This window comes from Mchenga conophoros, linkage group LG11, assembly GCF_057382185.1.
Source record: "Mchenga conophoros isolate Kocher_MC1m ecotype Shallow Benthic linkage group LG11, M_conophoros_male_GT1.1, whole genome shotgun sequence".
In the NCBI taxonomy this organism is placed as follows: domain Eukaryota; kingdom Metazoa; phylum Chordata; class Actinopteri; order Cichliformes; family Cichlidae; genus Mchenga; species Mchenga conophoros.
Window position 1 is genome coordinate 23,779,724 of NC_140536.1, and position 11,463 is coordinate 23,791,186.

Here is an 11,463-nt window from a genome sequence, read left to right on the forward strand (position 1 = left end):
CGGCTCACACGCAAAGGCGCATATTGACATAATGTCGCTAATGTGCACACACAGACACATGAAGGCGTAGATCCAATCAGAGAGGGGAACCACTAATTGTGAAATTGTGATGCTGGCGCCGCGTTTAACTAAGAATATATGAAACAACAACCGATGCCGGTGTATTTTTTTCTTTGTTTTGTTGTTGTCGTTATGGATTCCCTCGGTGTCGTCAGACAAATCTGCAATAAAGTTTTTTAACTTTGCGATGAAGGTTGTAATAAAAGGAGAGAGCCCTGAGAGCTAGTTTGGTCAGAAACCTGAGCAGCGCTGCATCATTCACGCCACCATGAATCGTTCTCCTCACGTCGTGAATTAATAAATTATTGAACACGCTTTTTTATTTCTTATTGACAGTGTCAATTTTTCATGAATTCTTTTCATATTTAAATGAAATCCACTTTACTGGACGCCACCGCCTCTATCACATGTTCTTTATATAAGGACAAATTAAGTCGTGCAAATGTATGAAAATGTATTGCTGATAAGGCCAACACAGTGGTGTAGCGGTTAGCAATAACGCTCCTGGTCGGCTTGGATCTTTTTTGAGGCATTAGCACCAATTACCCTCGCAAGCGGCCCAAAGACGTGCTTGCGAGGTTAACTGGTGATTCTAAATTGGCTGGAGGTGCGGATGCATGAGTGCGCGGTCAACAAGACAAATATTGGCAGATGCAATCTTCAGTCGATAAACCAGTGCATAACACACTATCACAGCATGCTGTTAGCTCATTTCCATCTCCATATTTTTATTCTTGGACTCTACTAGAGCAGTTTTGCAGAATTCAGATTTACATATGACCCTTATTTATCTTTTACCGAGCCTTGGTGAAGTCATGGTCTAAAATAAGTCATTTTGATGGATCCACATTTATTCTGACAGGCTACCACCGGCAAACAGAAGGTCTGAACGCAGGAAGGGTGAACTACAAAGTGAGATTAATGGGTTATCGAGTTATGTTGAGTGTAAAGTGTTCTGCAGTAACTCATGGTTTGGTTTAAACTCCAGAAGCATCATCATTTCACTGATTCTTTCTGTTTACAGCGTCTCATGAGCGTGATAAAGATTCTCTCTTGAAGAAATACCATTTATGCTTTTCGTACTTTTTTTGTGGAACTTCTGAAGCAGCGCCTTACTAAAACAACCGAGTGAAGCCCAGCTGTAAACTTGCAGCAGTTCATATTATGTGAGCTGCACTGGTACTGAAATTTGCATGCATTAATCTGGTGATTCATAAAGTGTGTAAATGTTTTTATGCTTGCTTCAAATGCTGTTAAGTCTCTTTTGCACTGCTCCAATTGCAGCTAATAATGCACAGATCAGAAAATTCATCTGTTACATTTGTAGTTTATTTGCAGTAACAGCATCTCATTTTACTGTTACATTTTATGTTTAATCTTTATTACCCATTTTTTTGCTCTCTGTCTGGAGTAGGCGGTGCCATTATGTGAGCGTGCAAAGATCTTTAAGCAGAAACTCTGAGTCGCCAGAGAAACCACCATTGTGATACCTGCTATCTGGTGTTTTAGGTTTTGTCTAGCCAGCTAGATATCCCACTTGTGGGAGGGGCTTCTGTGCTTGAAGACAGAGCCGAGTCTGAGAAATCAGCTGGGTGTTTAGAGCGTCTGAAGCTCTGAACTATAACAACACAGTGACAGAAAATATGGAAAAGCATGATATGAGCCCTTTAAACATGAGCGATACAAGGTTGCGGATCGATTCCCTGCCTACTTCAGTCTGCATGTCGAAGGATCAAGGATCTTGATACTGAACCCCCGAGTCTCCCCCCACCAAGGATGCATCCATCCAGTGTGAGTGTTTGAGTAAATGTTTAATAAATATATAATAGTCTTCAATAGCAAGTTAATTAGATAAGCATTTTAATTATAATCATGCTTCTGTAAGCGACTTTGGAAACCCACCTCCACCCCAGCTCCTTCATTTCATACCATTTTTAACCGAATCAATGTGATGTCGGTTGTCATTGATCCCAAGCCCCACCCCCAGCTCCCCAGGTGGTCCAGCAGCAGACAGAAATGACCACAGATGGAAAAGAAAAATCCAGTTTTGACTAAAGTGGTCCTGACAGAAATGAACTAATGCAATACTTAATAAAATAAAATTGAGTTGAATTGATTTCAAGTGGTAAATGGCATTTCAGCATAGTGAGTCCTTTGTCTTATTAAGAAGAATGGGCTGCCTATACTTTTTACTAATGAATCAAACTTTCAGTAGAACACTTTTACTTGTAATCAGGTATATGTAACTCACAGAAAGGTGGGGACTACTTCCTCTCCCACACACCCAAGCCATTGCTGAAAAACATTCCTCCTCTCACTGGAGCACCCCAACTCTTCATGCACAACTCCCTTGAATGGAGCTGACACCCTTCTCACTATTTATAATGTTCAGTCATACAAGGCACAACTCAGCAACAGCACGAGCCCATTGCAAGCAGACAGCAGTCTCCAGAGGAGCAGCTCACAGCCTATGATGTCACTGTCTAACTCCCATATCCCCACTTTCGATCAGGCTATGCTGTCTCATCCCCCCCTAACTAGACTGGGACACTGGCCTTATGATACCACTGCTCCTCTCTGGTGGGTCCAAGTAGCCTTTGCAATATAGATCTTTTTCTTAACCTTACAGCCCCAGCGCTCTCTTAGCATTTTGTGTCCTCCAAGGCTTTTAAACTCACCACGGTGTGTTGAATCATTGATTTTGTCACTCTGTGCATGAGGTGGCGCTTTAATTGCTAGTGACAACACTGTGTTGCCTAACAGTGATGTTTGTACACTATGCTTTAAAAGATTTGTCCAGATGTAATCTATTGAATTTAATTTAATAAAGTGGCAGCAAAAATAAATAAATATGCTTGTGTGTCGATCACTAATTAATCCGCACTGCTCCAGTCCAACCTATGACTTATTTCATTCATAACCTGAATGCTAAGTGCTGTACGTTATGTTAAAACCTATTTGCGTCTCATATATTAAATGATAGCCTCTGGGTATATCAACTCTGGCTTGTCCGCTAACCTGTCCCCTAATTAAACCAGGAAGCAAATATAGCATGTGACAATGCTGAGCTGTCTCCTCCGCTTTGGTTTCAAACAGCCCCCTCCACTCACCGCCCACCCAATGCATCATCATGTTTTCACCTATTCACTTTGCATCTCATAAAATAATGTGCATCTCAAGATGTCTTTGTCCAGTGGGCGGACAGTGCTGGAACACCTATTACTCACTCATGCTTGAGCCTATTAGACTGCAACCATGTCACGCTAGAGGTTCCCTTAGGCCACGGCTGGGGTTTTTTCTATGCATGTGTGTGTGTGTTTATGTGGACATTTGGATATGACTGTTTGTGCGTCTGTCCAACTTGCAAATTTAAAGTTCCTTTGTAGTCTGTGTGCATGTGGTGTGTTTGTGTGTGTGTGTTTTTCAGGGGAAGATTTGGAGGGCTGCGTACACACAGCGTTACCCCTAGCTGTGACCCACAGCTGCAGTTTTCAAGAAGTCAGGAGGAGTCTCCGTGTGCTGTCTCTCCCATTTCATCAGACACGCTGACGTGCACCCCGCAGTCCAAGCGCGTGCACGCAGTCTAATTTACCTCTAGTTTAATTTACCCCGCTCTCATTTGTGTTTTCCTTCGCTGCTGAGTGACACCGAGACTGCTGCATGCGCACGACTATCTCCGTATCATACCTCCATCTTTTTAAGTGTTTACAATATAATGCGAATAATCCTACGTGGTTATTTACCTTAATATTAGTGGTGATTTAGGCCTCCACAGAAAGTCTGCTGTCACTCTCTGTTTCAGTCTCCCTCCTCTCTCTAAATATGCATTCAACAGCTGTCTCTCATCTCCATCCCACACCACTTTGCTCTTGACAAATTGATGTGGAGTGCTTTTACATAACAACTATGTAACACGCGCGCACACTCCAAATACCATCCGCAGCACAAATGTAAACCTCGCCGAACCATTACACATTGCACTTAAGTGCAGGTGTTAAAAGCCCAGTGTTTGCAAGCGCCGGGCGTTACGTGTGAGAGTGTTTCCTTAATTTTCACTGTGTAGAGCGCAAATGTGGCTTCCATGTTAACTACTGCTTGGAAAGCGTGGACGAGAGGGAAGGGAAAGGCAGAGGAAGACAGAGAGAGGAGGGAGAATTGACATTCTGCCCGAGCACTGCGCTGTGCTCATGGCATAATGATTAGCTCCTCAGTATTCCAGTCACATATGCTTCACTATCAATGAGAGAGAGAGAGGAAGGAGCAAACATGAGGGAGGGGACTAGCAGAGGGAGGTGGGGGGGGGGGGGGGGGTATCACATAGGCAGAAACAAGGTGAACAAGAGGGCAAGTGATGAAAAAAGTGAGAGGGTAACGGAGATAAGCAGCAGCAGCGGCAGACGTAAGTGCGAGCACGCTGCAGTAAGCTGACACACACAGATGGACGCTGCGTGCGCAACAGTCGGACACATTTGCAAACTAAAAAAAAAGAAACACACACACACCCTGCATCCACACGTACGCTGAAATACACGTGGAGAATACTTTGTCAAAGTCACAGCAGTTACAGCCACCTCAGCAAAGAGAGAGGTGGGGGGTTGGTGAGGGACGAGAGAGACAGAGAGGAGGGTGAGGATGCAAAAAAGAAAAAAAGGAGCGAAAAAGGAGAAAAAGAAAAGGACAGAGGGCGGAGAGGAAGCATGTGCCATCAATAAATATATAATCACAAGACATAGAGAATGATAAATGTATACCATTACTTAAATAGGTCAGTCATACATTAATAACATCGATGTGATAATAAAGTTGGGAAGTCAGCTGTAGCCGGCTGAATAAGTTTGCATAAGTGCGCTCATTTAGTCAAACACAAAGAAGTACATCATGTTTCTGCATGCCCCGTAACTCAGACTTTATTTGTTAAGACAGATCGCCGTGGAAGAAGTGAAACGTTTTTCAGCTGGGATGAATAATCTTAAAACACAGCAGAGATGTAAAGGTGCGTACTGCATGCATGCAACTTAATAAAACATGTCTGTCTCCCTACGTAACGGTATCATTTTTCTTGCATTGTGTAGTGCAGCACATACTGTACGCTGACCTTAATGTGATTTATGATATTTTCCTTCGCCTGTAGAATTACTAGTATATATGATTTTGCCTGGTAAATTGTTTGACCTTTAATAGCCACATACCAGTGTTGCTCTGATGTTGATATTGCATCCATCACAAATACACTGCAGTAGTACTTTTAGGTATCCGTTTAGGGCTGGGTGAAATTAGCCGTCTTCACATTTAGCCAAGATATTATTTGCATGAAATGCTTAAAGGCAAAATTATGAGTGTAGTACACAAATATAGAAATTAATCCCCTTTGAATGCTCATAACGTACTTGAAGACACGTGTCATGCGTGTCACTGGAAAGATGACAGATGAAAACACCAATTGCCATATATAAATTAGACGGCTCCCATGCTAAATTAAATGTTCCTTTTTTATTAAAACACAAGGGCTAATCTATGTCAGCTACGAGATTTTTCTGTCATGTTACCTTGGAAACAAAGCTTTTCCCGGCATCCACAACTTGCCAAGATGTCAATAAAAATGCCATTTAAAAAAACAAACAAAAAAAAAAAAAAAACACGACATTAACGCTTCTCTAGAGACTCAGTATTAAGTGGGTTTAGTGGAACTCACTGTAGGTCTGTGTTGTTATTTTTTAATACCGTTGGTGTGTAACATATGCTATATTTACTATAATTCGCTTCAGGAAAGCACATGCTAATTTTACCCAGATCATTGTAAGATATACCTACAAGAACCTCAGTTTCACTCTGCTTTTAGAGCATAACTCCAGGCCATGTGCTGTAAGAGCACACTGCCTGAGTAATTTGTGGGTTTTATTTACACTGCATTTACTGGTGTTTCACCACTAAATCCAAACTAAAAATACAGAGTAATTCTATTTCAAGTAGTTTAAAAAAGAAAAATGCCATGATTATATTTCAGGATAGTCGGTTCAACTACCCGTGGTTAGGGCAGCTAAGTGTTAACTTCCTCAATTGGTCTCTTGTGCTTACTTAAAGTTCATATTATGCAATGCTGGGCAGCACAGTGGTGCGGTGGTTAGCACTGTCATCCCACAGTCAGAAAGTCCTGGTTTGAACCCACTCACACACACACACGGAGTTTACCAGTGCCTGTGTGGGTTCCCTTCCTCTCACAGTACAAAGACAAACATGTCAGATCATCTGGTGTTTTTAAATTAGCCATAGGTCTAAATGTTTGGGATTCATACTTAATTGGAAAATCTACAGAGTAACCTGACGTGCGCCGCGGTGTAACTACATGTCGAGTCGACATAGCCCACAACGACTGTGACTGGCCTGTTCGGCACCCTCGATTCTTCCTTGTCATTTCCAGCTATTTTTTGCCACAGTTTCTAAATTTATCAGTGAGAATGTATCAATCATCGTCTCAGCATCAACATAAGGACTCACAAATGTCAGAAAAAGAGAAATTTGAGAGACAAATATATTTGCCCCTAAAAAAATGATCACAACAAAGGACGAGGAGGTAAAAGTACCAGCATTTTATTTGTTGGCTGGCACCACATATAAAACACCGGGACACGACCTCACGGTAATTATTATGTACTGTGTAATGTGAGTGTGTATTAACATAAACTCCGACGATGTCGGCCACTTATGTAGGTTACGTCATAGGCTCTACAAAGTCTAAATCTGGCATTAGCCCTGCAAAAGACCTGTCCAGGGCGTCTGCCCCTCACTCTTATTATAACAAAAGCTTCTCACAACAATGATACAAATGATAGCACGATGTTTCATTTGATAACTTGATGTAAAAACACTTCCCTGACTTGGATCTACAACCATAGTAACAACGCTTCTTTCTGCTGCTCTCTTACCCACAGAGGGTCGTTGCAGCAGATGGCTCTGGATATTTGATTTGTGTAGATTTTTTCACTGGATGGGAAACCCCCAAAGGAATTTGTGCATCTTCCTGGTCTCTGATCAGATGTAATGTCATAGTAACGTTTGTAAAATACATTTTATTCATGTTGTTTTATCACGTTAGTGTAGCGTTTGAGAAAAATCTTTTTTCTTCTTTTGAAGGGCTGTGTACACACAGAGCAATGTTGCCACAAGTTGGCAAATCATGGCCAAATGCCTTTGGATTTTTAGGGCTGTCATCACATCCTGCTTATTGTTTCTACCCTCTCTGTTTTTCTTTTATGCCTTTACTGTCCCCACAAACCGAGACAGCAGTGCCAGACAGCTGCACCTCCCTGAGCCTGATTTGAGGCTTCTTCCTAGTAAGAGGGAGCTTTTTTTCCTCCCCACCATCGCCATGTGGTGCTCACAGGTAGGGTGGCCAGATCAAACTAAATGTGAGGCAACCGCTGTGTTTTTGTGAGACAAAGTGGGACACATCAATAATGCTGAAAGGTAGTCTGAATGTTTCCATGCTGTTATTTCAGTTGCTCTTCAGGTTTTGGATCTATCCATAGTTGTTTTTTTTATTCTATTTTTTTAGCCATATCTGACAAGTGTCACTATTATTATAAAATTATGACATACATGTATTCTGTCACTTTACGCCATACCCCCTCCTGTCTCTCAGAATATACTGCTGCTTTATTTTCTTCATGGCAGCTTCCATCATAGTCACCCAAATCTGCAAAGCCTGTGACTTTTTGGTGTCTTTCCCTGATGAGTGTGGCATTAGACAGGCTGAAGTTCTGAATATAGTAAAAAGCCTTCCCTTCATATACTTTGGGTAAAAGCCAGACTTTTTGAGAAAGCAATCAAAATGTGGGAGACTATCTCAAAATGTGAGAAGGGGACAAAGAAAAAAATGCTGAGTTAAGGATGACAGCTGGTCATCCTGCTCATAGGTGATCATCTGATTGCTGGAGAGCTCTCCTTAATATTATAATTATTTATAAACTCCAGTAAAATTCTATTTAAACAGAAAAAAAAGTGGCTGAACGAGCAACACAATAAGATGGCTAAAAGTAATAGTTACATTTGTGTAAATGTTGATGGAAAACTTAAATCTTAGGCTAAACTAATAAATACATATTTAAATTGCTCGAGTCATTTCCAAACAAAAAATTAAACATTAAATGACTCTGTTAAAGTATAAACAAATGATCGAAGTTGCAGTGGCGTGTCTAGAAAATTTTTGTTGGGGGGGCCAGGTAGGGGCACAGATTTGGAGAAGGGTGGCAGATGTAATTGGCAGATAAAGTTTAAAAAATTCTACCAACCGTTAATCAAAGGAGCTTGCAAGCTCCTTTGACTACGATGACCTGGATGACTGAGAACCTTCACAGACCTACCAACCGTTAACCATAATTCAATAACCCTATAAACCTAATAACCGAATGCGCTTTTAACTCTTATTCGAATGAGATTTTAACCACTATGGTGCAAAGTTTTTAGATACTGTGTTGATAAAGTACAAGAGATACAATCAGTGCTTTGTCAGTGTTTACTCAGCAGTCAAGGACAGCAATATTTGCATAGTATTTTTACTGACATATAGTGCACATATGTTTTGGGCAAAAACATTTTTGAAAATTAAAATACGAACATTTGTAACAAACAATTGACAAATTAGCCAATTCCAATGTAAAACTTTATCTGCCTGTTAAAAAAAGAAGATAATCTTCTCACAAACTGGTGATTTTGAAACAGGAAAAAAGTGGGGAAACAACTGAAAAGACTAACATTTGAATGAAACCTGAAAGCAAGTAAATACTTTCTATGCTGCCTTATGGTAAACTTTGGTAATATTGATCAAGAACAACACTGGCTGATGATGAAATACAGTCAGCTGGCATGGTGACACTGCCAGTATTAACCTGCAGGGCTGGACTGGGACAGAAAATCGGGCATTTTGACTACAGACCGGCCCCCCAGGTATTAAAGCCATAAAGCCTTTGAATGAAAACAAATGCTGTTGTGACAGTCCCATATGGAAAAGAAATAGTAAAAACTTACATGATTTACTCATGAAAGTGGCCACTTTCTTATTACTTTCATATGTTGTTTTAGTATCCAAAACATACAAGATTCATTATATAATCTTTCAAGGGATCTTATATCTGTTTTTACTCTTGTATGCTTTTCATACAAGTTTCACACAAGACAGATACAAACTTTATAAAATTTATATATATCTTTTCCATATGTACACCGTCTTGTTGGTATATGTATGATTTCTATACATTTTACATCAGATAAAAACTTTGGTTGTAAGATTTAGATAATTATTTAATAAAAGCTAGACATTTTAAATGAGAATAAGAAAGAAAGGTATTTCTTTGTGCCCCCCTTTTGCCTGTTAATGCCCTACCTGCCCCCCTGGCAAAACTTTCCTAGACCCGCCCCTGCACAGTTACCAGCTGTCAGCTACATAAAAAAGGATCCTGGTGTTATTTGTCTCTCAGAAACAGTTCATAACTTCCCTTCAACTCATCCATGTCACCTAAAAGGTAAACCTGTTTCTCCATCATCTGTTCAGCTCTGATGATTCAGTAAGGACATCTCCTGGTTTCATCTTCATGTTTCCCTCTCACCAGATAACCAAACCGACATCATGACCAGCAGGTTTACAGCTGTGGCTCCAGCAAACATCAGCTGATACTAGAAATTAATATTAAATAAATTCTAACAAAAGCTGATCAAGCTTAAACGTGCTGCTGTTGTTTAGCGCGACATCTGCTGGTTTCCTTTCTGGCGCAAAGTGGGCGATAAATAAACAAGAGAAAAAAGCCGATCAGCTGATCATTGATCAGTTTCATGATTGAAGTAGCAACAGGAGAGGGAGGGGGGAGAATGAGAGAAGTTCACTATCAGTAACATCATAGCACCCACCCAGCTGTATAAAAACTCCGTCAAGCTGGCTAGAACGCAGTACGAGTTATTGTAACTGACAGTAAAAAGTCAGCACAACAAAAATAAACTCCACCTAAACTTGGTTTATATCTGACCCAGATAGACTGCAGGTCATAACTTCTTACCTGAAGTTCAGTTCACCTGACACTCGGACTGGTGGCCGCCTCGGGGCTCTCCTCCTGCCTCCCCTTCCCTCATCCACCTGCTGGCCTCTGTGGAAGCCCCGCCATAGCCACCACCAAACAACTGAGTTATTTTTACACATCGACCTGCATCTGGCCAATCCACCACCTCTCATTGTTCATGCCATTACAAAAAAAAATAAAAAATAAGTCACCGGGCATATGCCCGGTATGCCCGATGGCCAGTCCAGCTATGTTAACCTGCAACCAAATCTGCAGCTCCATACAGCAATGTTACGACTTAGATTATATCTTATAACGCATAACTCTTATGTTAGCTGCCCTCAGTAGCATACTGTCTGAAATATTCGACGGCTGCAATAATTCTTTAAGTGTAATTTTTTCCTTGGTATTCTAATTTCACCGAAGTTTACTAAACTCAACAAACTTAATATTATTACCGGGACATTTATTCTGTCCTCATTTTCTTTCACCGAAAAATTGTTTCGTGCAGTGCCGTCTTTCGTGCTTGGCTCTCCTACCTTTGCTAACTTGATGCACATAGCGCAGAAGCCAATGCTGCATTCACTTACACTCTTATATCTGAGCTTCACCGTGAAAACATAATCGTACATTTGATATTTGATTGAATTTTATTGTTTTGCCTTTGGGGTGGCACCTGGGGTGGCCAGTCTGGTTGGGGGGGTGGCCTGTGCCCCCCCAGGCCACCCCGCTGGACACGCCACTGCGAAGTTGATTAAAATAAGTGGCTGGAACAGCAGCTAGCTAAAAGGTTAGCTGGAAAAGTGAGACACGGTTAAAACACCTGGCAGGAGTTACCTGCACACGTCATGCTAAAATGTTTAAAGGTAACACATATAAAGCTCACTCACTTGCCTCTAATGAAAAAGTACTCCAAATATTGCTGACTGCTTTTACTTTTTAGGCCACACTTAAAAACTCCATATTGACTCGGTAGCTGCAGTGCTGCGCATACCTGGAGATGAAAGCCAGAAACAGCGCTCGTGGCGTCCTCCACCTGCTCGGGACACTGTGATGTCAGCGAGTTTGCTGCTCCGAGCTAAAAGCTGAACATGCACATCCTCTCCAGAGGGTCACTTAGGTATTTTTAGTGTTTATGATACAAGCAGAAGTGGGAATCAAAGGGATGCCCACGGTGAGAGAAGCTACTGCGTGTGCTCGTTTCGGGCTGTTTTGTTTGCAATGAGGACACTCGTGAATATGTCGGTTATGTGGCTGCATAGTTGCAGCATTTCATTTGCTTGTATTAAAATTAAGAAAAGGCCCTTATCTCTCCCTGCTTTAATAGCTTATACAAGCCATGATTAATTTTAAAACA